Source organism: Schistocerca gregaria, chromosome 4, assembly GCF_023897955.1.
Source record: "Schistocerca gregaria isolate iqSchGreg1 chromosome 4, iqSchGreg1.2, whole genome shotgun sequence".
NCBI lineage: Eukaryota > Metazoa > Arthropoda > Insecta > Orthoptera > Acrididae > Schistocerca > Schistocerca gregaria.
In genome coordinates this window covers 654592352-654614770 of record NC_064923.1, presented here as the reverse complement: position 1 = coordinate 654614770, position 22419 = coordinate 654592352, and the positions used below count along the sequence as shown (strand labels likewise).

The 22419-nt window shown below is 43.4% G+C and overlaps 1 protein-coding gene across 1 annotated transcript in view; it reads left to right on the top strand.

Moving 5' to 3' along the window:
- Positions 1 to 3424: 3424 nt before the first annotated feature.
- Positions 3425 to 22419, top strand: part of LOC126267400 (serine/arginine repetitive matrix protein 1-like) — a 436917-nt gene continuing 417922 nt past the window's right edge. The window contains exon 1 of the mRNA XM_049972608.1: positions 3425 to 3578. The gene's annotated coding sequence lies outside the window, so the exon portion shown is untranslated. The remainder of the gene's footprint in view (positions 3579 to 22419) is intronic.

Genomic DNA, 22419 nt, shown 5'->3' with positions numbered 1-22419 from the left:
AAAACTCTCTTCGTGGAACAAGATTTGAAGATGATGACTCCCTTGCGCACGCTGCTAAACAGTGGCTCCAACAGGTTGATCCAGAATTTTACCCTGCAGGTATACAGGTTCCGGTTCCAAGATGGTGTAAGGCAGTTGAGAGGGATGGAAATTTTGTGGAGAAATGAAAATATTGTTCTTAAAGGATGAATCTACACAGAGTAAAACTTTCAAACATGTAGAATAAAAGATGAATTTAAAAAAAATAGTAAGCATTTCTTTTGGAGTGACCCTCGTATATAGGCGTTTTGAACGACCGACGAATTTCGTTGTCAAGGTATCGGGCGGGTAGGACCGCCCAACAGGCGATCCGCACCCCATGCGTCCCATCCAACAAATTTTACCGTCTATAGCATCGTCGCGCCAACCACCCAGCGAAAGGTCCTTTGCCACTGCGCGCTGGATGAAGTGCTGTTCTACAGAGCGCGAAGACAAAGTTTTGACGGAGTTTCTGAAGAAATTTAAAGCTTGTAGACGTTTTCGTTGGAGGGTATAGTGATAGAGATGCAAGAAATGAAGCACTCGTTTCATTCTTTTAAACCTTCCGTCATGTTTTATGTGGCACATAGAGAGAATAAAATTTTTTTTTTGAGCAAATGTTCGTCGCCCTTCTGTATTTCGATTTTTAAGTTTCTTTTCTGGTACCTACCGGAAATAAAATAGATGTTTATTCACAAAACATACATGGTTCATTGTTTTAAGTGTTATAAAAGTCCAGTCTATATCCAAGCATTCTGTTATGAAGAGCAAAGTGTGGGGCAGTAAGGTTGTCTGCGTGGTCATCATCCATGGCAAGCACTGAAATATTCGTTTTGTAAATAAAAACCTCCTTTTCTCTCTGCAATGCATTTTATTTCTTCCAGACGCGTTTCGCATTTTATTTGAAGGTATCTTCAGTGGAATCTAGAGTGATATTGTTTTGTTTTGATATGCTTGAGAAGACATGAACTATTTTATAATCGACGAATATCGCATATCAAAACAAAACTGTATCATTCTAAAATCCACTGACGGTGCCTAAAAGCAAAAGACGAAACGCATCTGGAAACAAAAAAAAAAAATATATTGCAGCAATGAAAGGTTACTTTTACGTAAAAAATGTATGTCTTGACAGGCCAGTTACAGTTGCCAACTACTTCATTTCTTATATATCTGTTTTATTTATTAGATAATGTGCGCCATGACCACCTGTAGGCTTTCTTCTTATCATCTGAAATGGGTTTATATGACCATGTTTTCTTTTCTTTATTTTGCTTTACCAGGACGTATTTTCTCAGGCAACTATAAACACATTGCAGGTTTCAGGAATGATTTTAGATAATACACTACTGGTCATTACAATTGATACACCACGAAGATGATGTGCTACAGAGAGGAAGAAGATGCTACAGGAGGAAGATATGTAAATGATTAGCTTTTCAGAGCATTCACTCAAGGTTGGCGCCGGTGGCGACACCTACAACGTGCTGACACGAGGAAAATTTCTAACCGATTCCTCATACACAAACAGCAGTTGACCGGCATTGCCTGGTGAAACGTTGTTGTCATGCCTCTTGTAAGGAGGGGAAATGCGTACCATCACGTTTCCGACTTTGATAAATGCCGGATTGTAGCCTATCGCGATTGCGGTTTATCGTATGGCGACACTGCTGCTCGCGTTGGTCGAGATCCAATGACTGTTAGCAAAATATGGAATCGCTGGGTTGAGGAGGGTAATACGGACGCCGTGCTGGATCCCAACAGCCTCGTATCAATAGCAGTAGAGATGACAGGCATTTTATCAGCATGGCTGTAACGGATTTTACAGCCGCGTCTCGATCCCTGAGTCAACAGATGGGGACGTTTGCAAGATAACAACCATCTGCAAGAAAAGTTCGACAACGTTCGACGACGTTTGCAGCAGCAGCATGGACTATCAGCTCGGAGACCATGGTTGCGGTTACCCTTGACGCTGCATCACAGACAGGAGGGCCTGCGATAGTGTACTCAACGACGAACCTGGGTGCACGAATGGCAAAGCGTCATTTTTTCGGATGAATCCAGGTTCTGTTTACAGCATCATGATGGTCGCATCCGTGTTTGGCGACATGGCGGTGAAGGGGCATTGGAAGCGTGTATTCGTGATCGCCATACTAGCGTATCACCTGGCGTGATGGTATGGCGTGCCACTGGTTACACGTCTCTGTCACCTCTTGTTCGCATTGACGGGACTTTGAACAGTGGACATTACATTTCAGATGTGTTACGACCCGTGGCTCTACCCTTCATTCGCCTTCATTCGATCCCTGCAAAACCCTACATTTCAGCAGGACAATGCACGACCGCATGTTGCAGGTCCTGTACGGGCCAGAAAATGTTGCACTGCTGCCCTGGCAAGCACATTCTCCAGATGTCTCACCAACTGAAAATGTCTCGTTAATGGTGGCCGAGTAACTGGCTCGTCACAATACGCCAGTCACTACTCTTGATGAACTGTGGTATCGTGTTGAAGCTGCGTGGGCAGCTGTACCTGTACACGCCATCCAAGCTCTGTTTGACTCAATGCAAAGGCATATCAAGCCCGTTATTACGGTCAGTGGTGGTTGTTCTGAGTACTGATTCCTCAGGATCTGTGCACCCAAACTGCGTGAAAATGTAATTACATGTCAGTTCTAGTATAATATATTTGTCCAATGAACACCCGTTTATCATCTGCATTTATTCGTGGTGTAGCGATTTTAATGGCCAGTAGTGTAACTGTGGGGATGCAACAGCACTGAATTTGCGGTCCACTTAACTCCTGCCAGTGGCTAGAAGTTGTAATGTAGCTAGCAGCCTCTCTTTGCAGCTTACAGCCGCCCTCATTTCTGTATTCTTTCTCGCTAAGAATGGTTTATTTTCAGAAACTACGAAAGGCATGTTTCAGCCATTCTTAGATAATTACGGATAACATCGGCTTCCAGCTGCTTAATTAAAGAACGTGCGTAAATTTCTTGCCTTGCTTAGGTCCTCGTTTGCTCAGAGATTTCTCTCGGCTCTTTTTGCTCTTGTTACCTCTAAAATCAGGCAAGGCAAACCCCGCGTTACAGTTTCTGTGTAAAACCAGGCGGGATCTCGTAGAACGTAAACAATGAATTTGACCAAATTACAGCAACAGGGCGGCGCTGTAATCGCTGAGTGCAGTGGATCGGGACGTGTGAAGGCTTGCCACGAAATTGGTCGGTCGGTCGGTCGGGCAATAAGTTGGTGCGGTCACGTTCGCTGGCAGTGTAGAGAGCCTGTATATAGACTACAGTGCGGTGCAGCCGGCCGCGGTGCAGGTGGCTGCAGCGCGTGTGTGGGGCGTCGTGGTGGGGAGCCGGCCCCTCGGCCCCTCTGCCGTCCGCTGCCCGGCAACGCCAGTAGCCGCCCGCCTCCCGCGCAGCGCGCATCGACCACTCCGTATCGCAAGCCGCGTCCCGTCCACACAGCACCGCAAAGCTCGCAGCCCGCCCGGGCCCGGCGTGCGCTTCTGAGCCGCCCACGCAGCGCAGCGCTACACCCTACCGCACACGACACAGGTAAGCGACGCCTCCCCAAACAAACTTTGCTCGCCAAGGTTTGCTTTCGGAGATGCCAGATTGTTTACGTTTATCCGTCATTAAACGGCAACGAGTACGGTAGAGAGCGCTCCGTCACTCACTAAATTTACTGAAGAGCAAAAATAAACAGTTCAGCCGCAAATTAAAATTGATATAAATAGTGGAGTCTGAACTGCACTGGGGGGTATCGGCTCCTTAGTGTTCTAACTACATAGTAAATTGACCAGTACTTACTTTTGAATTGTTGAGGAACAATACAAAAAAGCAACAAGATTTGCAAATTAACGTAAATATTAATTACAGGTGCATGTTTGAAATTCATTCCAGCAGATTGTTGATAGAGCTGGAAGCTGTCTCCACTGAATAACTGTTGCCTTGTAAAGTGCATTGTACTAAGCGCATTACGCTGCTGGATTTTGCCAAAATATCGCTAAATATACAGGGTGTTACAAAAACGTACGGCCAAACTTTCAGGAAACATTCCTCACACACAAATAAAGAAAAGATGTTACGTGAACATGTGTCCGTAAACGCTTAGTTTCCATGTTAGAGCTCATTTTAGTTTCTTCCACCTACGCTCAATGGAGCACGTTATCATGATTTCATACGAGATACTCTACCTGTGCTGCTAGAACGTGTGCCTTTACAAGCGCGACACAACATGTGGTTCATGCACAATGGAGCTCCTGCACATTTCAGTCGAAGTGTTCGTACGCTTCTCAACAACAGATTCGGTGACCGATGGGTTGGTAGAGGCGGACCAATTCCGTGGCCTCCACGCTCTCCTGACCTCAACCCTCTTGACTTTCATTTATGGGGGCATTTGAAAGCTCTTGTCTACGCAACCCCGGTACCAAATGTAGAGACTCTTCGTGCTCGTATTGTGGACGGCTGTGATACAATACGCCATTCTCCAGGGCTGCATTAGCGCATCAGGGATTCCATGCGACGGAGGGTGGATGCATGTATCCTCGCTAACGGAGGACATTTTGAACATTTCCTGTAACGAAGTGTTTGAAGTCATGCTGGTACGTTCTGTTGCTGTGTGTTTCCATTCCATGATTAATGTGATTTGAAGTGAAGTAATAAAATGAGCTCTAACATGGAAAGTAAGCGTTCCCGGACACATGTTCACATAAAAAATAGTCTTTCTTTGTGAGTGAGGAATGTTTCCTGAAAGTTTGGCCGTACCTTTTTGTAACGCCCTGTACACATAGTCACATGTCAGCATGTAAATACGTGGGCGGCATAAGAACTAAGCTCAATATTTATACTGATGTTACCAGTGTTCAACTCAAGTGCGGCGTGTTTTTGTCAATACAAATTTGTGATTGTCTATGCGCTGTAAGCTACTGCTGAAGAGCTATTTCGATAAAAATTAGCGACTTATTCGGTATCTTGACATTTAGTGGCTGAGGCAGCTCGTATTTTAGTAATGTGACATTGAACTTTTACTTGGAAATTGAAAATGTGGTTCTGTTATGGATATCAGTCTGCGGCATGTGGCACATAATAAAACCGTCTTAAAATGTGTCCGAAGAGTTATTGCAGCGTATTTCTTCAAAACGCAGGCACTGCAACTTCGTATTTAACGGTCGATACCGGGTTTGTGACTTGCAAATAAAATATCTCCCCTGTACGGGAGTAACATTAACGGGATGTGCGAGTACAGGTACGACTCATGGAAGACGACATCTGGAAGTTTGGTTTTGATCGTGGGTCGGGCTTGGATAGCGAAAGCTGTTAAGGCGACTGCCTAAAGAGGGAATTATGGGTTTGAGTCCCAGTCGGTCACAAGTCTTAATTGCCTTCATTCTATTGTACAGCCGTAGGTGGTTCATATTCGCAACTGCGAATACATTCCATATTTTAAAACAGAATTCTGTAACTTCCTGGCGGATTAAAACTGTGTGCCGGACCGAGACTCGAACTGGGAACAGCAGCCTTTCGCGGGCAAGTGCTCTACCAACTGAGCTACCAAAGCACGACTCACGGCCCGTCCTCACAGTTTTACTTCCGCCAGTACCTCGTCTCCTACCTTCCAATCTTCACAGAAGCTCTCCTGCAAACCTTGCAGAACTGGCACTCCTGGAAGAAAGGTTATTGCGGGGACGGGGCTTTGCGACAGCCTGTAGTTCACAGCATCTGACACGGGCTTAGAAAATATGTTGGAACAGATTACCTTTAATTTTAAGTACAGCACGCACCACAGACAAAAATTTGATAATGGAAGAAAGTACAGGGTTAGTTGGAGGTTGGCGCTCCATAGTAACCACCATCACACATCGCACTGAAATCTACCTCTGCTTTTCACTTTGCCTGTAAGTTGCCTAATATCTGATCGATGCTAAATATACTATTACTCACACAGACGTGACTCCAGTACGGAGATTATCACTCATCAGTTGTGCAAAATGTGTGACTGATTTAACGTAGTTTCGGGGCTACAAAGACGTGGCTGTCTCCGAAACAATAGTTTTAATTCTCTAGAAGGGCCAAGTCCTTATTCTTCCGACGAGATAATCAACTAGAGTACCTACTTTTGAGCTGAAGGGTATATTCGTTTAACTTCACATTTATTGTGCACTAGAAAGACGTAGGCTTGAGCTGAAAATTTAATAAAGGAGTTTTAAGACATCAGCTAGAAGACCATGAGGAGGAGGTAGCGTAGAAGTTAACCAACAGAGTCCGTCGTACACGCAGGGATTGGTACATTCCTTTTTCAGATCACGGAAGTTGAGCGCTGTCGGGCGTGATTACCACTTGGATGATTGACCGTCCGAGTCTGACAAGGGCTGTTGGCAAGCGACGTGCACTCAGCCCTCGTGAGGTTGAGAAGTAGCGGTTCCGGTCACGAATACTTACAACAGCCGGGCGAGCTGACTCTCCATATTTGCATCCAGTAACGTTTATCGTCTGAGGATGACACGGCGGTCGGCCGGTACCACTAGGTCTCCCGAGGTCCGTTCGGAGTTTCGTAACTGTGGTGATGGCATGTGTTGCGTGCTTTGTATCGAGGACTGCAGGACAACTATGAGACTGAAACATGGTCCACACCTCTGTACAGCCCAGATGAGCAACAAAATGTCACATATATAAAAAAAGGGAAAAAGAACTGTCCCGCTAGTTACAGACCTATAGCCAGTTTTTTCAAAAATTTTAGAAACAATTATGTATGAGCAAGTCTACTTGGGTAAACTAAATATAGTTAGTGATAAACAGTTTGGATTTAGGAAAGGTACATCCACAACGGATGCAATGGACTCCCTCGTAAAATTAGTCCTAGACGTGTTCGAGGCTAGGGACTATGCCCAGGCTACATTTTGTGACCTGGGCAGAGCCTTTGACTGTGTAGAGTATGACACTGTGCTGAATAAGCTAGTTTACTATGGTTTTGATGACAACAGTATAGATATGTTCAGGTCTTTTTTAGAGAACCGTCAACAAGTTGTGTGCATTGGTACGGAGAAATCAAATTTGGTTAATGTTAGGTACAGAGTGCCTCAAGGGTGGGTGCTTGGACCTTTACTGTTTATACTAATGATTAATGACCTTCCCTCATTCATAAATTCTCAAACAATATTGTATGCTGATGACAACTTTTCTACATAAAAGCTCTGATCTAGGTACACTGAAAAAACAACCGAAAATACCCTTGCTCAATCCTCATTATGGTTCAAAGCTAATTGCTTCATACTAAATGGATCAAAACCCAGACACTTTACTTTAGCCTCAAAGAGATTCCTAACTACCAAGAATTATAAACTGTAAAATTTTTAGGTGTTACTATTGACAATAAATTGACACGGGAACTACACATTAAAAATACATTGGCTAGGCTTTCAAGAGTTATTTATCTAATCAGAAATTTAAAGACATGTTCCCAATGTCAATGTAAGATCAGCATATTTTACCTCCTTCCAAAGAATCATCTCTTATAGAATCTTACTGTAGGGTAGTATCTGTCATGTAAGTGACATTTTACTTTTACAGAAGAAAGTAATAAGAATAATAATAGGTTCTGATAAAACAGATCATTGTAAACCTCTGTTTATTAAATTGCAGTGTCTTACAGAACTAAACTTATTCATCTACAATGTTTTATTGTACGTTAGAAACAATATATAATTTAGTGTTGAGAAGTGACATTCATAACCATAAAACTAGAAACAGAACATCTGTAGACGTGCCATATCATAGATTATTAAAATCGCAGAACTCCCACCTAGTTCTTGGACTAAGGATGTTTAATAGACTAAGAGCTGACTTTAAAAAAACTGCCTGTAAATATTTTTAAAGCTAAATTACACAAGCTACTAGTGAACAATCCGTTTTACACCATTGACGAATTTCTCGAAGATGAAGATACTGTATTCTAACGTGTACCTATTTTATGTAAACGAATTTACATCGATATAGTAGTTTATGTGGAAATATATGCTCTTGACTCTGTCTAGTGCTGTAATCAGCCGAATGACAATAACATTTTATTATTTATTATTATCTATTATTATTACCCATGGAGGCTTCCCAGAGAGGTTTGGAATTTAATCCGGGGCACTCAGGCACATTCTGGTCAAGAAACGATACCACATCCTTTTCCTTCTTCACGGACCAAACGCTGATCGTATTGCATTCTTCTAGATGATGTGCCATCTTTAAAATATTTTATTAAAAGTAAATAATCCACCAACACAATATACGTTCACATCAAGTAGCACAGTTTCTCTCAGCAATCTCTTCTGGTTTTTATCTGTTCACTATGTAATGATGAAGAACATGGACCCTTGTCCTCATCCCAGTTTAAATGAATAGCTGCTCGTAGTTATCGGTGCCACTGGGTTACGGAGAGGATACCTTAACTTAAGAAAGTTACCAGGCACCTCTGACGTTTCACTTGTTTTTCCGAGCAGCATATCGTTGTAGACACTGTATCCATTAGCTATGGCAAGAAACCAAATTCGTTCGAGAAAACTACCGCAGCAGCCAACCAGACAAAAACTGCAATAGCAGCATTCTGATTTCTATGTCTTCATCTTGTTCTTTTCTTCCACTTCATATTTACATTATTTCCAGCGCTGAGATATAGTTTTGCGTATATTTAGCATCCTTCGTTAGCACAAGTAACTTTGCCTGGGTGCAGTGTATGCTTCATAGCCCGGATACAATCGCTCATCTACTCACTGGTTAAGTAAGGCACAGTATGTCCTGCCAATCACCACTAGGTATTTTTCTTGGTTGTGAGGTGGTAGTTTTCGTCCTACTGTAGCACCAATGTAAGTGACAGGGGCTGTCTTGCTCTGCAGCATATCAAAAGAAGATAGGTTCTTTATGCACCATTCCCATACGACGTTGTTTTCTCCGCAAAGGTATCTATGTTACAGGACCTCGATAAGATTACACTCTCTGCATTTCCCAATTTCCGATACATGTGTTCTTTGAAGTTTGTCTTGCTATTGTTTCATTAACTATTTTCTACCAGGTTGATCTTACATTAGTTCCTAACAATCCCCTGAGGGGGGGGGGGGGGGGCGGACTTCAGCGACATCAGTTACGTAAACTACTTTGTTCCGTAAGATATTGTAGTGCTATGACCTCTTCGACGCACTTTTCGGCCGGATCCATTTATCTTTGTCTGACTAGCTACACGATTCCCGTCATATAGAGTAGTAGGTGAGGTTGGTATTTTCTGACGACACTTGAGCCTCGTCCTGAAATTCGCTTTTAGACAGAAAAGCTGATGAGAGAATGACCAGATTCGTATCTGGAGCGATGGAGTTGTTCCGAAAGAGTGAATATTAGGACCATATTCGGTCACTCTGGAAAAGGTTTTCAGCAGTTTCTCTAAATAGTTATAAGCAAATTTTGTTAATGTTTTAAGTGAAGCCAGCATACTACTTGCGGAAACTGATAGTGTTTTTCAGTTCTGATGAACCCGTAATCGAAGAGATATGAATTCTTAAGTATCATGATTTCAGCACGGGAATGAGATCCATTGCTCATTCTCTAATGAATTATGGCATGATGATATCGCCCGAAACGTAGAGAACATTTCGCAAAAATTAGACGGCCTCAGTGTAAAGCGGAACGTATCTAGGATATTTTCTGATGAACAACTTATAAAGCCAGCAAACGTAAAAAAACAAGCAACATAAAGCAAAGTTACCAGTAGCCTACAGCTATTTTATGTAACAGTAAGGTGGTCAGCTGATGTTTACACGTGCGTACACGTAGACTCGTTAACATTTAAACTTCCCCGTGTGGGTTACAGTTTGAGCTAGACTGCTTCCCACCAGAGCTGCCTGCCTGCCTGCCTGCCTACTTTCTTTCATCCTGGTGTTGATTGATTGTCCAGTCATTCCGACATTAACTTTTCCGCATGTGCATGGTATACGGTATGTTCCCGACATTGCAAGTGGATCCCTTTTCTCCTTTGCCGATCTAGGACACGCTTTGATCTTCCTTGTCGGTTTGAAAATCGTATATACGCCGTGTTTGCGTGAATTTTATTACGTGTTCGGTCTCACTCAGTGCGCGTTCTGCCACGACCGATTTCTCCACCTGCCCCAACCTACAATTTCTTTGATCCTGGAAAGGGTTGTCCTGAGGGTGAAGCTTTGACAATGCCAGCCACTCGTGCTGGCGAAGGGTCAGTAAAATCATAAGATGAACGTGGGCCTAGAACCCGAGACAGAAGCCAACTTTGTCTACATAACGTTGTTCAGAACACCGTCCTCATCTACCAATAGAAATATCTGCACTTAGATCCATTACAACCCGTATAATGTAGATAACACAGATAATCGAACAATTACTGAAAATGTGTCCATACGCCATGAAACACTGTTTAACTGGAAAATAGAATGCAGAAAAATTCTACCATAGCAACTTTGGTTAACCGTGGAAGTGGAAATTAAAAATTCATGCCAGAACAATATTGATGAAAATCCTCACACACCGAGGATTCCGTGCATCCTGAGAATCGAGAATTTCTACTATTTTTGCCTTTTATCGATATCGATACTGGAAAGATATTGCTCTTGGGAATTCAAAGACTTCTGAGAATGACAAAATAATATTTTTGTGTTATATAAACACAAAGCGAAAATTTTCGGAATTTTGCTTTACTTGTACCATGTAACCTTGCTTGCTGCCAGATTTCATGATTGTAGGTCAACAGGAAGTACACTATACGTTTTGATGAATGAGTTTGCGAGTGTCGAAATATTTGACATTTCGATTGCATCGACTTAGCTTACATTTACTGCACCGCCAAGGGACGGTAGGCCTTACTATACATCCACCCGTTCCTGAGAAAAAGGCTTTTTAAAAGTCGTACAGACAGACAGACGGACAGACAAGGTGATCCTATAAGAGTCCGGTTTTACCAGTTCAGGTTCTGCACCCTAAACAGTGCCTACAATTTTACGTATACAGATTTTCTCTTGCTCGTGAGTGGAATCTTCCAGAGTAGTAACGTCGGAACATTCGGATGCTCACGTTCCCGTCTCTCAGAAGCCGGGTTCAGCCTGTCCGGGCGCGTGTGAACTTAAACAACACACAGCTTACTCGTCAGGAAATCCTCACCAGTACGTTGAATAGCCGTTGCATAATGTTAAGATTGTTTTGGTGCACAATTTAGCCGCCTAACAGGTACACTCACAACTGACACCTCTTTACTAAATCTCCAACCAACATCTTCATGTAAAAAGGGAAAAATACTATGGTTTCTAACGTAGACGATATGATGCAGAAAGTTGGTTTTGCATCAGTGCAGTGCAGGAAACGGCCGGCAGCTTGCAGATCAGACAGGGCAGGCAGCGCCCCGAGCTAAACGCCTCTCTCTCTCTCTCTCTCTCTCTCTCTCTCTCTCTCTCTCTCTTTCTCCGTCTCTTGCCAGCGAGGCCCTGGGTCCAAGCGCGAAGCAGACCAGTCGCGTCGCGTCGCGTCGCCAGGTGAGAGCGCAGTTCGCTTCCTTTTTTGTGCCGTCCTCAACTCTGCCAAGGTCAGGGCGCGCACAGAGCAAGTGTTTCGTCACTTCTCACTCGCTCCCGTCCCTGCACTCGACTTTAGCGCCTGTCTATCGAAGAAAGGAAACCAATTGTTTCACGAACCGTCGGGGTCAACGCGGACGCAGAAGAAGTGATGCAGGACTGTTTGAAACAATACTGCCATCTGTATCAAGTTACGGAAATTACCTAAGAACAAAACAAGGCGACTGGTCAGGGATTATGAGTTGCACTCATCACGAATAGGTATCTGGGGTCTCAACCATTGCACTGTCTATTTCATCACCCCAGTCGTTGGTGGTAATAAAATTGTTTTCTCAATGTTTTGTACTGGAGGATTTCTAATCTGAGAAGAAAAATTACTTAAGAAATTAGCTAAATCAAGATTTGGTTTCCTCTCTACTACCCACGTAAGGTATATCCTACTGTTTAGCATGCATCGCTATACTACCTTCGCTTTTAACTTCGGTGTCGTACAAGTATGACTATTTATGTCGATTACCTTTAGAAGAAGGGATCGGTTGGTAGGACATGTTTTGACGCATCAATGGATCACCAATTTAGTATTGGAGGGCAGCGTGGAGGGTAAAAATCGTAGAGGGAGACCAACAGATGAATACACTAAGCAGATTCAGAAGGGTGTAGGTTGCAGTAGGTACTGGAAGATGAAGAAGCTTACACAGGATAGAGTAGAATGGAGAGCTGCATCAAACCAGTCTCAGAACTGAAGACCACAACATCAACAATTTTAGTGCATGCTACCGACGGAGACGTGATCAGCAGACTGCATAGACTGGCAGAGCAACGATGATTGTCAGATGATTCGCAAATGTTATTTATCAGTATAATCTTAGAACTTTTTCATCGTTATCGATTTTAGGGGACACAAAGAAATTAGACATTGATTTAAATCAATGGGGAAAATTTGTGCCGGACCAGTATCTGAACTGGTTCTCTTCCTTACTTCGGGCATGTCTGAAAGAACAGACACCACGTACCTATAATTAAGGCGAGGACAGCCAATGATCTCCTCAGTGCGGATTCACACCGGGCTCGAACTATTACTGGACTCGGAGAAATGCCGCGAGTAATCAGAATAATGGGCAAGTGGCACAAAATTAGCAGTATGGAGATAAGTTTAGAATTCGGGTCTGACGGAAGGCGTGCTAGTGTGGTCTGTGCAGTTTCTATGACCACTGTGTCGGATGGCGCAGTGGTCAGCGCATCTGCCTAGTAAGCAGGATACCCTGGTTCTAATCACGGTCCTGCATAAATTTTCGACTTTCCCCTAGTGATTTTAATCCATCCTCACTCGCAGCCAATGTCTGAACTCATTTGTCTCTTCTTTTAACAGTCTGTTGTGTATCTCATTAACCGTTGCTCTTTCGATACTATTGCGTGAGCCACGAGATCTTGACAAATAGAAGAATATAACGCAATTTTTGAGGGCTCTCGTTTGATAATGCTGAACTGGGAGAAATTAGTCGCAAACACAGCAGGCGTGATTTAAAATATATAAAAAATAGCTTCACCCAAGAAAATGACTTCTTTAAGGAGCCTTTGTTTACTCCGCTAAAAAAATTGAACTCTGTCCGAACAGGCGTTGGAAGGCCCAACGTACCGACAGGCCGCCATGTCAACCTCGGCCCACAGGCTTCACTGGATGCGGATATAGAGGGGCATGTGGTCAGTACACCGCTCTCCCGGTCGTATGTCAGTTTACGAGACCGGAGCAGCTACTTCTCAGACAAGTAGCTCCTCAGGTTACCTCACAAGGGCTGAGTGCACCCCGCTTGCTAATAGCGAAGACCGGATGGTCACCCATCAAAGTGCTAGCCCAGCCCTACAGTGCTTAACTTCGGTGATCTGACGGGGAACCGGTGCTACCACTCCGGCAAGGCCGTTGGCTTTGTTCACTCCGCTGGTTTCAAGTAAATCTGGATGTTTAATTCCACGTGACCGTAATACAAGACTGGTTTTTGTGAAACCAGTGGAGTTAAATGCTGCAGTAAGATCGAGCTTCTGTCGATATCGCTAACAGTAGCGTAAAGAAGACTGGGACTGTGATTGATCAATACAGTTTTACTGGAAATCAGCTCTGGTCCATCAGTTCTATTTCTATTCATTAAAGATTTTCATACATTTCACCAAATGCAACCTAGGAGCTCCTCCCAGCTGAGCACTAATTCAATGTGCAGTAAGTTGCATTGGTAGTACAATGTATATTGAGAAGCAGTTTGGATGACTAGACGAGATTAAAGTGAAAAACTCTGGTGCGCCTGAGTGCTCCCTCTACAAACAGTAATGTGTCGTGATCCGAATCGTCACGGTTTGGAAGTACCGCATCGAGCTCACCCGAGACAAGCGGTGTCGGGTTCGGTATCGGTTGCGCAGTATCGTTGTTCAATGATCAGTACGTCCGCATTTCACTTCTCAAGTTAACAGGCAAAACAGCTGTAGCAAATTGTGGAGGACAGAAGTCCTCTAAGTGACAGTTCAACGGGCAGGGCAACCAAGAGACGAAGTAAACTTCAGAATAACATTGCGTGAGGCTCTGAAGCTATTTCCCACTCTGTGTGAAGTATGTTCATCTGTTCTATGTTCAAACACAAAGGCTGCAAAGTAATGTGTCCCGTAATAACCTGTACATTTAAAAAAAATCAAAGATGCACAGTCCAAGCGAAACTAAATTAGGAGGAATGTTAATAAAGTTAACCTATCGTCTGCAATTAAATCCATATTTAATATGAACGCCGATCGAGGAAATACAGAAAACTTTAAAGATTGTCAGTAAATACTACGCTTCCGTCACGTCCAATAACATCAGGATTGCAAACCACACATATGAAAACGATGCTCTGGTGTATTCATTAAACTCGCTCTTTTGCTCCCATTGCATTTGACAAATATATACGAGGTACTCACTGGTTGGCTGCCGTAGATGTGTCTAGCCTAGATCTCCATTTCGCGCTGCTTGGGCTCGTAACAAAAGTTATCTAGACGTGCGGTACCTTCTAACTGGTCTGAGATGCCTGTAGTTTCACCGAGGTTAGAACTCATGTCACCGACAGTGGTGTTCCGGGAAGTTCTTCCTACTGAACTGAGAGGATTTCCGAAGACTTCTAAACAAATCCAGTGCCGGAACCTACACTTCACCGAAATTAAAAACTCACTAATTATTCATCACATTTTAACTCATTGGTCTCGCAACTTCGGAGCTGTTGCCACGCATTCCGCTTCGAAGTCATCTATAAACATATTCCGTCATCCAGTGAACAGCGAATGGCGGAGGGTATTATGTACAGACGCTAGTAGTTTCCTTTCCTTCCGCACTAACAGTCTCTCTTATTTCGTCCTTACGGCCCTTAAGCGAGGTGAACGGTGCAGCAGCAGGATCGGTCTGCATTCTGTCACAAATTATAGTTCTTTAAAAGTCTCAAACAGCACTTCACGGAAATGTTATCCTCCAAACATTTCCATCCAACATCACGGAGAATTTCCGTAGTGATCAAGCCGGTCGGTAAAAAAATCTAGCAACGCACCTCCATACTGCTTCGAAGTCTCCCGTCAGTTAGGCGTGACAGGGATCCCAAACACTCAAAAAGACTCAAGAAACAGTCGCACCAGCGTCACGTATGCGATTCCTTTAAACACACATCAAAAAAAGTTTTGCAACACCTCGGTTCCGAGAGTTCCGGAACCTGTACCGAAAATTGAAATAGGGATCAACATAAACATCATTTCCGCCCTTTTTATTGCTCATGAAAACCACACATTGCATGTTGTACCACCATACAGCGAGACCTTCAGAGGTGGTGTTCCAGATTTCTGTACACACCGATATCTCTAATACCCAGTAGCACGTCCTCTTGCACTGATGCATGCCTGTATTCATCGTGGCATACTATCCACAAGTTCACCAACGCACTGTTGGCCCAGATTGTCCCACTCCTCAACGGCGATTCGGCGTAGATCCCTCAGAGTGGTTGGTGGGTCACGTCGTCCATAACAGCCCTTTTCAATCTATCCCAGGCATGTTCGATAGGGTTCATATTTGGAGAACATGCTGGCCACTCTGGTCGAGCGATGTCGTTATCCTGAAGCAAGTAATCCACAAGGTGTGCACGATGAGAGCCCGAATTGTCTTTCATGAAGACGAATGCCTCGCCAATATGCTGCCGATTTGGTTGCACTATCGGTCGGAGGATGGCATTCACGTATCGTACAGCCGTCAAGGCGCCTTCCATGACCACTAGCAGCCTACGTCGGCCCCACATAATACCATCCCAAAACATCAGGGAACCTCCGCCTTGCTGCACTCGCTGGACAGTGAGTCTAAGGCGCTCAGCCTGACCGGATTGCCTCCAAACATATCTCCGAGGATTGTTTGGTTGAAGGCTTATGCGACACTCATCAGTGAAGAGACCGCGGTGCCAATCCCGAGCGATCCATTCGGCATGTTGTTGGGCCAATGTGTACCGCGCTGCATGGTGTCGTGGTTGCAAAGATGGACCTCGCGATGGACTTCGGGAGTGAAGTAGCGTATCATGCAGCCTATTGCGCACAGTTTGAGTCGTAACACTTCGTCCTGTGGCTGCACGAAAAGTATTGTTCAAAAGGGTGGCGTTGCTGTCAGGGTTCCTCCGAGCCATAATTCGTAGGTGGCGGTCATCCACTGCAGTAGTAGCCCTCGGGCGGCCTGAACGAGGCATGTCATCCACACTTCCTGTCTCACTGTATCTCCTCCATGTCCGAACTACATCGCTTTGGTTCACTCCGAGACGCCTGAATACTTCCCTTGTTGAGACCCCTTTCTGGCACCAAGCAACAACGTGAGCGCGGTCGAACCGTCTAGGCATGGTTGAACTACAGACAACACGAGCCGTGTACCTCCTTCCTGGCACATGTGGCTGCCAGCCGATTATGGACTGTCTCGCCAAACACTCCAAGCACAGGTCCCTGGCATTTCTTTTTTGAAAATAGTGTTAGAACTGCAAACAAACTTTCTGGCGCCGCCATCTTACCTCACCAACGCCAGGCTTCAGTAAAAGCTACGTTTTTGCCAGTCTAGTAACATATGTCTGTGAGCTAGGTGTTCAGATGTCTAAAGACGCTCTATTTGACAAATGTAAAAAATAAAACTGCTGCTTCTCGTTATTTAGAAACCTTTCAGAATCATACTTTTATTCAAGTTGAAAAAGAAAAATAATTTTAAAAGAAAGTGACGATACTACTCATACGTACGTTCTTGTTTAATTTTGGTATTTCGTGTTGAAATCACATTAATGAACAACTTAGCAATAGGGGGCTGTCATGATGGAAAGATGCTCTTATCACCGCAGCTATTTGATCAGATCAACAAGGAATGTGACTGTGATGTCATCAGACCCCGACTGACTTCGAAACTTAGACTAGGTTTCGAACACTTTACCTTTGAATAACAACGTCCTACGGATGGAGCTATATGAGCATTCATCGCTGGCAGCCTCAAACCTGCTGGCACCATCCTTGTGGTAATCGAGAAAATAGCACGGAAGTTCTTCTGCATAAATTTCATTTCGAAAATTTCGAGGAGAAATCCATGAAGTAAAATGTAGATCTAAAAAGGTATCTTTCCCTACATGTTTAATATCCACTGTTTTATACACCCGGATTTAAAAGAAATCCATGACTGCGGAAAGTTTGTTACTGGCCATTCTTTATTACCTAGCTGTAGAATGTGAGCGAAATGCAGGATTTCTTATTATTGCAGGGTAGGTTACAGGTACCAGGAGCAACCCTAGCCTTCCTTTGCAGTTTTCTTATAATTATCACTTAACGAAAAAAGCATTCTACTCCGGCAACGCAGCTTCATTATGGACTGAACGATAGATTCTCGAGTTACCCACGTAAAATGTCTCGACGTGCACAATGCCCACCAGTGAGGCAGGCGCTGGCTGAGCTAGTCACCTTAGCGGCCAGGGCGGACTCTTTGTCACCGCCACCAACGTGTCACTCTTCTGGCTACACTGGTGAAATTGCCTCTCTCTGCTTCTCGGCACGAGCGGTGTTCACGCTGCCAGGGACCTGTGCTTGGAGTATTTGGCGAGACAGTCCATAAACAGCTGGCAGCCACGTGTGTACTTTAGTTTATGGCTTTTCGGCGAATGTACAAACGTCGTCCACTAGGAAGCAAAATAAGATGGAAAGCCTACTCAGCCTTCGCGTTGACTGTTTTGTACATATTTTTCCCAAGGTCTGTTTTCTTGTAAGGAAACTTGCGACCCGGAACCACAGAGCCATTGTGATGTATGTTACGCAGTGAGAGGTCGGGCAATAATGTCAGCGTTCACCTTTTTACACACTTCGCCAACTAGAATCACGCTCGGCTGCAATAACAATGGTCATCAAAACACCAACTTTATACACAAGTGAGTCCATTAGACAGAAACAGCGAATGCGCATCCCCAGAATTCCACACGGATTCTAGCCACAACGAAAGGCCTTGCAAGTGTGACTGAAACTCACGCTGTAATGCAGTCACACATGGAAGACATCAGCTGATCTCCCTTCAGAAATTATTATTCTGATTTTTAGTTTCATCACATTAATTTAGATAAGGAAGAATGACTGGAAAAAGCTGCCGGAACATGAGAGTGACGTGATTCAGTTTTAATTTGAAGCAGCGCACGTTGACACGAGGCGACGAGACAACGGAATTTCATTCATCAGCTGGAAGCGGATGACAAAGTGTTCTGTAGGCGCAAGCCCACACAAGGTAGGGCAGCTACATCGGATAATTATCAGAAATATCTGAAACGAATAAAATTTATTTTTTAATGTGATGTTCGACTAGGATATCAAAAAATATAGCATCTCGTGATGCGTTGCTGAGCACATGCTGGCAAGTCGTAAAGTGGTATGCATTAGCGGTACTGCTGTGTCTACAATGTTCAAATCACTGAAACCCATGACAATGAGTACAGAGCACTGTACCACATGTTATGGATATTTCCCTTTTCATTCCCGTTTGTGACAAGACAAGAATGACTTCTTAAACGTATCTGTGCGCACTGTATCAATCTAATCTTGTCTATAACTCACTATGCGACCGATACGTATGGGGGCTGAAGTATATTCCTAGATTCTTCACTTAATACTTGTTCTTCAAACTATGTAAGTAGGCTTTTCTTCGGGATAGTTGACGCCTATCTTAAGGCGTCTGCCAGTTCACATATTAGGCATTTCCGTAACACACTCCCTTGCTTAAAGGAAACCTGCGACCATTAATAATTCTCTCCTTTGGTTACATTCAGTATCCGCTGTTAGGTCTAAGTCCCATACACTTAGAGGATACGTCTCACGAGCGTTTTGTAGGCTGTCTCCTTCGTAGATTGACTGCATTTTCCCAGTTTCCTACCAATAAACCGAACTCTGCCATCTGCTTTACCTATTACTGAGCCTATGTTTTTACTCCGTATCAAATCCCAAAAGTATATGAACGAGTTGACTGAATCCCGGTGTTAGACATTGACACCTTACTCACACGATACTTCTTTTCTGCATTCTCTACAGTGCACAGTTTTACGCTTTCGAACATTTAAAGCACGTTGACAGTATCTGCACCACTTCGAAATGTTATCAAGATTTGACTTGACATTTGAGAACATTTTTCAGGTACAGATATCATACAGCTATCATTGGCGGAAAAGCAGAAGAGAAACATAAAAATGGCTGAGTAAGACTTTGTTGGTAGCAGTGTTTCCAGTGTTATCGGATTAATTAGAAAGGTGACAATTTGGAAAAATATTCCACAATACTCGCTAACTTTCTTGCAGGGCATGGTACCCAGAGAAACAAAGCAATTTAGTTACGTCTAAAGCCCACTGTACCTGCAAAAACATCCGACCGATAAACGAAATAAAACCTGTCGATTGCCTTAGCAAATCTGTGTGGAATCTGTTCATAGAATATATTTCGTAGCAATGTGTCAAAACCCCGTACTATAAGTTTTGATAAAGAGGGGCAATATGTTTATAGACACGACCACGACTTCTTGTTGGCAGTATCTTAGACATCACATCTGCCTCTTTTATTCGAACTGCAGGCGAGGCATATCGCGGTGACCTCACGCAAAGATAAGTCGGAGCAAGGGAACATTGGACGAGAAAGGCATCCTTCCCACTGTCTTATGTAGGTCGCGTATCGGCGACAGAGCAGGACATCGACAAGTGAATCATGTGTATGTGTTGCAAGTTCGCCATGTCTCAAGGTGTAAAATATTGGCTCTCCTGCAGACAAGTTAACTTCTAAACTGGTGGTATACTGCTGGTAATGGCTGACTTTTGAAATAAGAGGAATAATTATTTACTACAAAAATAACATACTAACATTTTAATTGTGGTAGGTTTTATCCAGTTAGGTACAGCCAGTCATACACGAAGAGCTCGTGTGTCAAAAGTTTAATTATTAAACAACGAATTTCATTGACACACACAACAGATCTTGGTTCTATTGGAGCCTACACCGGACATCCAACTCAAGTCCCTATTCAAACAGCAGGCTCGTCTCTGGAGGCTGTAGAAAGAGATACACAAAATAAGACAGATTCACTTTGCTGTAAATAATTAGAATAGGTGAAATACTTTTCCTACAATATGCTGTCTGCAGTCAGAGTTTGATAGTTGTAACATCGTTTATCACCACTCCTGCTAGTATTTCTTCATTCTCTCTTCAGTTGTTTCGGCCTTCAGTTATACGTTTAGGATCTTTCCAACTTTGCCAGTTCATCATTCTCATGGAAACTCCCGAACTTGTTCACCTATGTCTAAATTTACTTCTGTTTAGTTTGTTGTCTTTTCTATTATTAACTCAAGGAGAAAAGTTCTACCTTTCTGAAACCATCTTGCCTCCCTTAAACTTTCGAAAAAAAACTTGAATATCTCTTCGTTATGCTGGCATCGTCCATTCTTACTTAACGTTACAAAACTAGTTTTCAATTTTACACCAGTTCAGCCGCTCCTTTTGTCATCTTGGTGAAGTTCTCAGAAGTTTAAAGCTGCTGTTTTCACATTTCATGTTTGGAAGTAATGTTCTCTTTCTTGCCTAACGTCTTTACGCCTCTCATTCGGGACTCTTTCCCTGTTTCAAATGTGTACACGCGCTCAGGTAACGCATACTTTTCCTACAATATTACTTCACATGTAAAATACACTATTCAAAATTGTATACTTCCATTGAGGTTTCGTGCATGCTGTCTGCTCTGACACTATGGGACTTAACATCTGTGGTCATCAGTCCCCTAGAACTTAGAACTACTTAAACCTAACTAAGGACATCACACACATCCATGCCCGATGCAGGATTCGAACCTGCGACCGTAGCGGTCACGCGGTTTCAGACTGAAGCGCCTATAACCGCACGGCAACGCATATTGTTTGTTACACCCTTACAGCATCTAATTTCTATAGATGTCCTTAGGTAGCACCCTAAGAACTTAGTTATTTACTCTCTTTGCTTTCCCCTCTCCTAACTCTATCTCTGATGTTTATAATGAACTCTTATCGTACGAAATTCGTATCCTGTGATTTTTCTATCGTTTGGTGCTCTTAGTTCTTTCCTTTGCTTTTTCAGAATCACTGGCAAACAGCGTGACATTGTCTTCTTATACTATACTGTCTATCATTGTACCATTCATCACATTTCCGACATCGCTGCGGCCAGAAAAAGATCCTGCAAGAACGGGACCAACGTTGACTGAAGAGAATCGTTCAACGCGACGGAAGTGCAACCCTTCCGAAAACTGCTGCAGATTTCAACGCTTGGTCATCAAGAAGTGTCAGCCTGCTAACCGTTCAAAGAAATATCATCGATATGGGCTTTCGGGGCCTAAGACCCACTCTTGTACCCTTGATGATTGCACGACACAATGCTTTACGCCTCGCCTGGGCCTGTGAAGACCGACATTGGACTGTTGATGACTGGAAACCCGTTGCCTGGTCGGACGAGTCTAGTTTCAGATTGTATCGAGCAGATGGACGTGTATGGGTATGAAGACCACCTCATGAATCCGTAGGCCCTGCATGTCAGCAGACGACTGTTCAAGCTGGTGAAAGCTCTGTAATAGTGTTGGGCGTGTGCAGTTAGAGATATATGGGATCCCTGATACTTTTAAATACGAGTCTGACAGGTGACTATCCTGTCTGGTCACCTGCATCCATTCATGTCCATTGTGCATTCCGATGGAAATGGGCAATTCAAATAGCACAATGCGACACCCCACACGTCCAGAATAGCTATAGATAGCTATAAAGTAGCTCCAGGAACATTCTTTTGAGTTTAAACACTTCTACTGGTCCCCAAACTCCCTAGGCATGAACATCATTGGGCATATTTGGGATGCCGTTAGTAATTCCTACCCACCACCTTTTACACATTACAGTAATAGAAATTCTTCTACGGAATAGGAGTTGTCAGGGAGAAACTTTCTCAGTTTATCAGATTTTACTGTGCTGTGTTAGACATTTACTATTACTGGATAAATGATTAAAAATTTTTGTTCCAGCACTGTGCATTTCTTTGTGTGCTAAAGAGAACCTTCATATGGAGTAATGAATGTCATTTTTCCTTCTCGTTCTGTAATTATGTACCTCATTGTTTCTTTTGAACTGTAGTGGTTTATTAACAACAAACTTCATGAGGGAATAAATACATTGTGAAGCAGTAGTCACAATGTCCAACGCCTTAAACAGACGCCTACAAGATGATCGTGGGTGAGCACCACATATTATTTTTACGGCAACATTTTGCGCAATGAAGACTCTTTCTTGAAG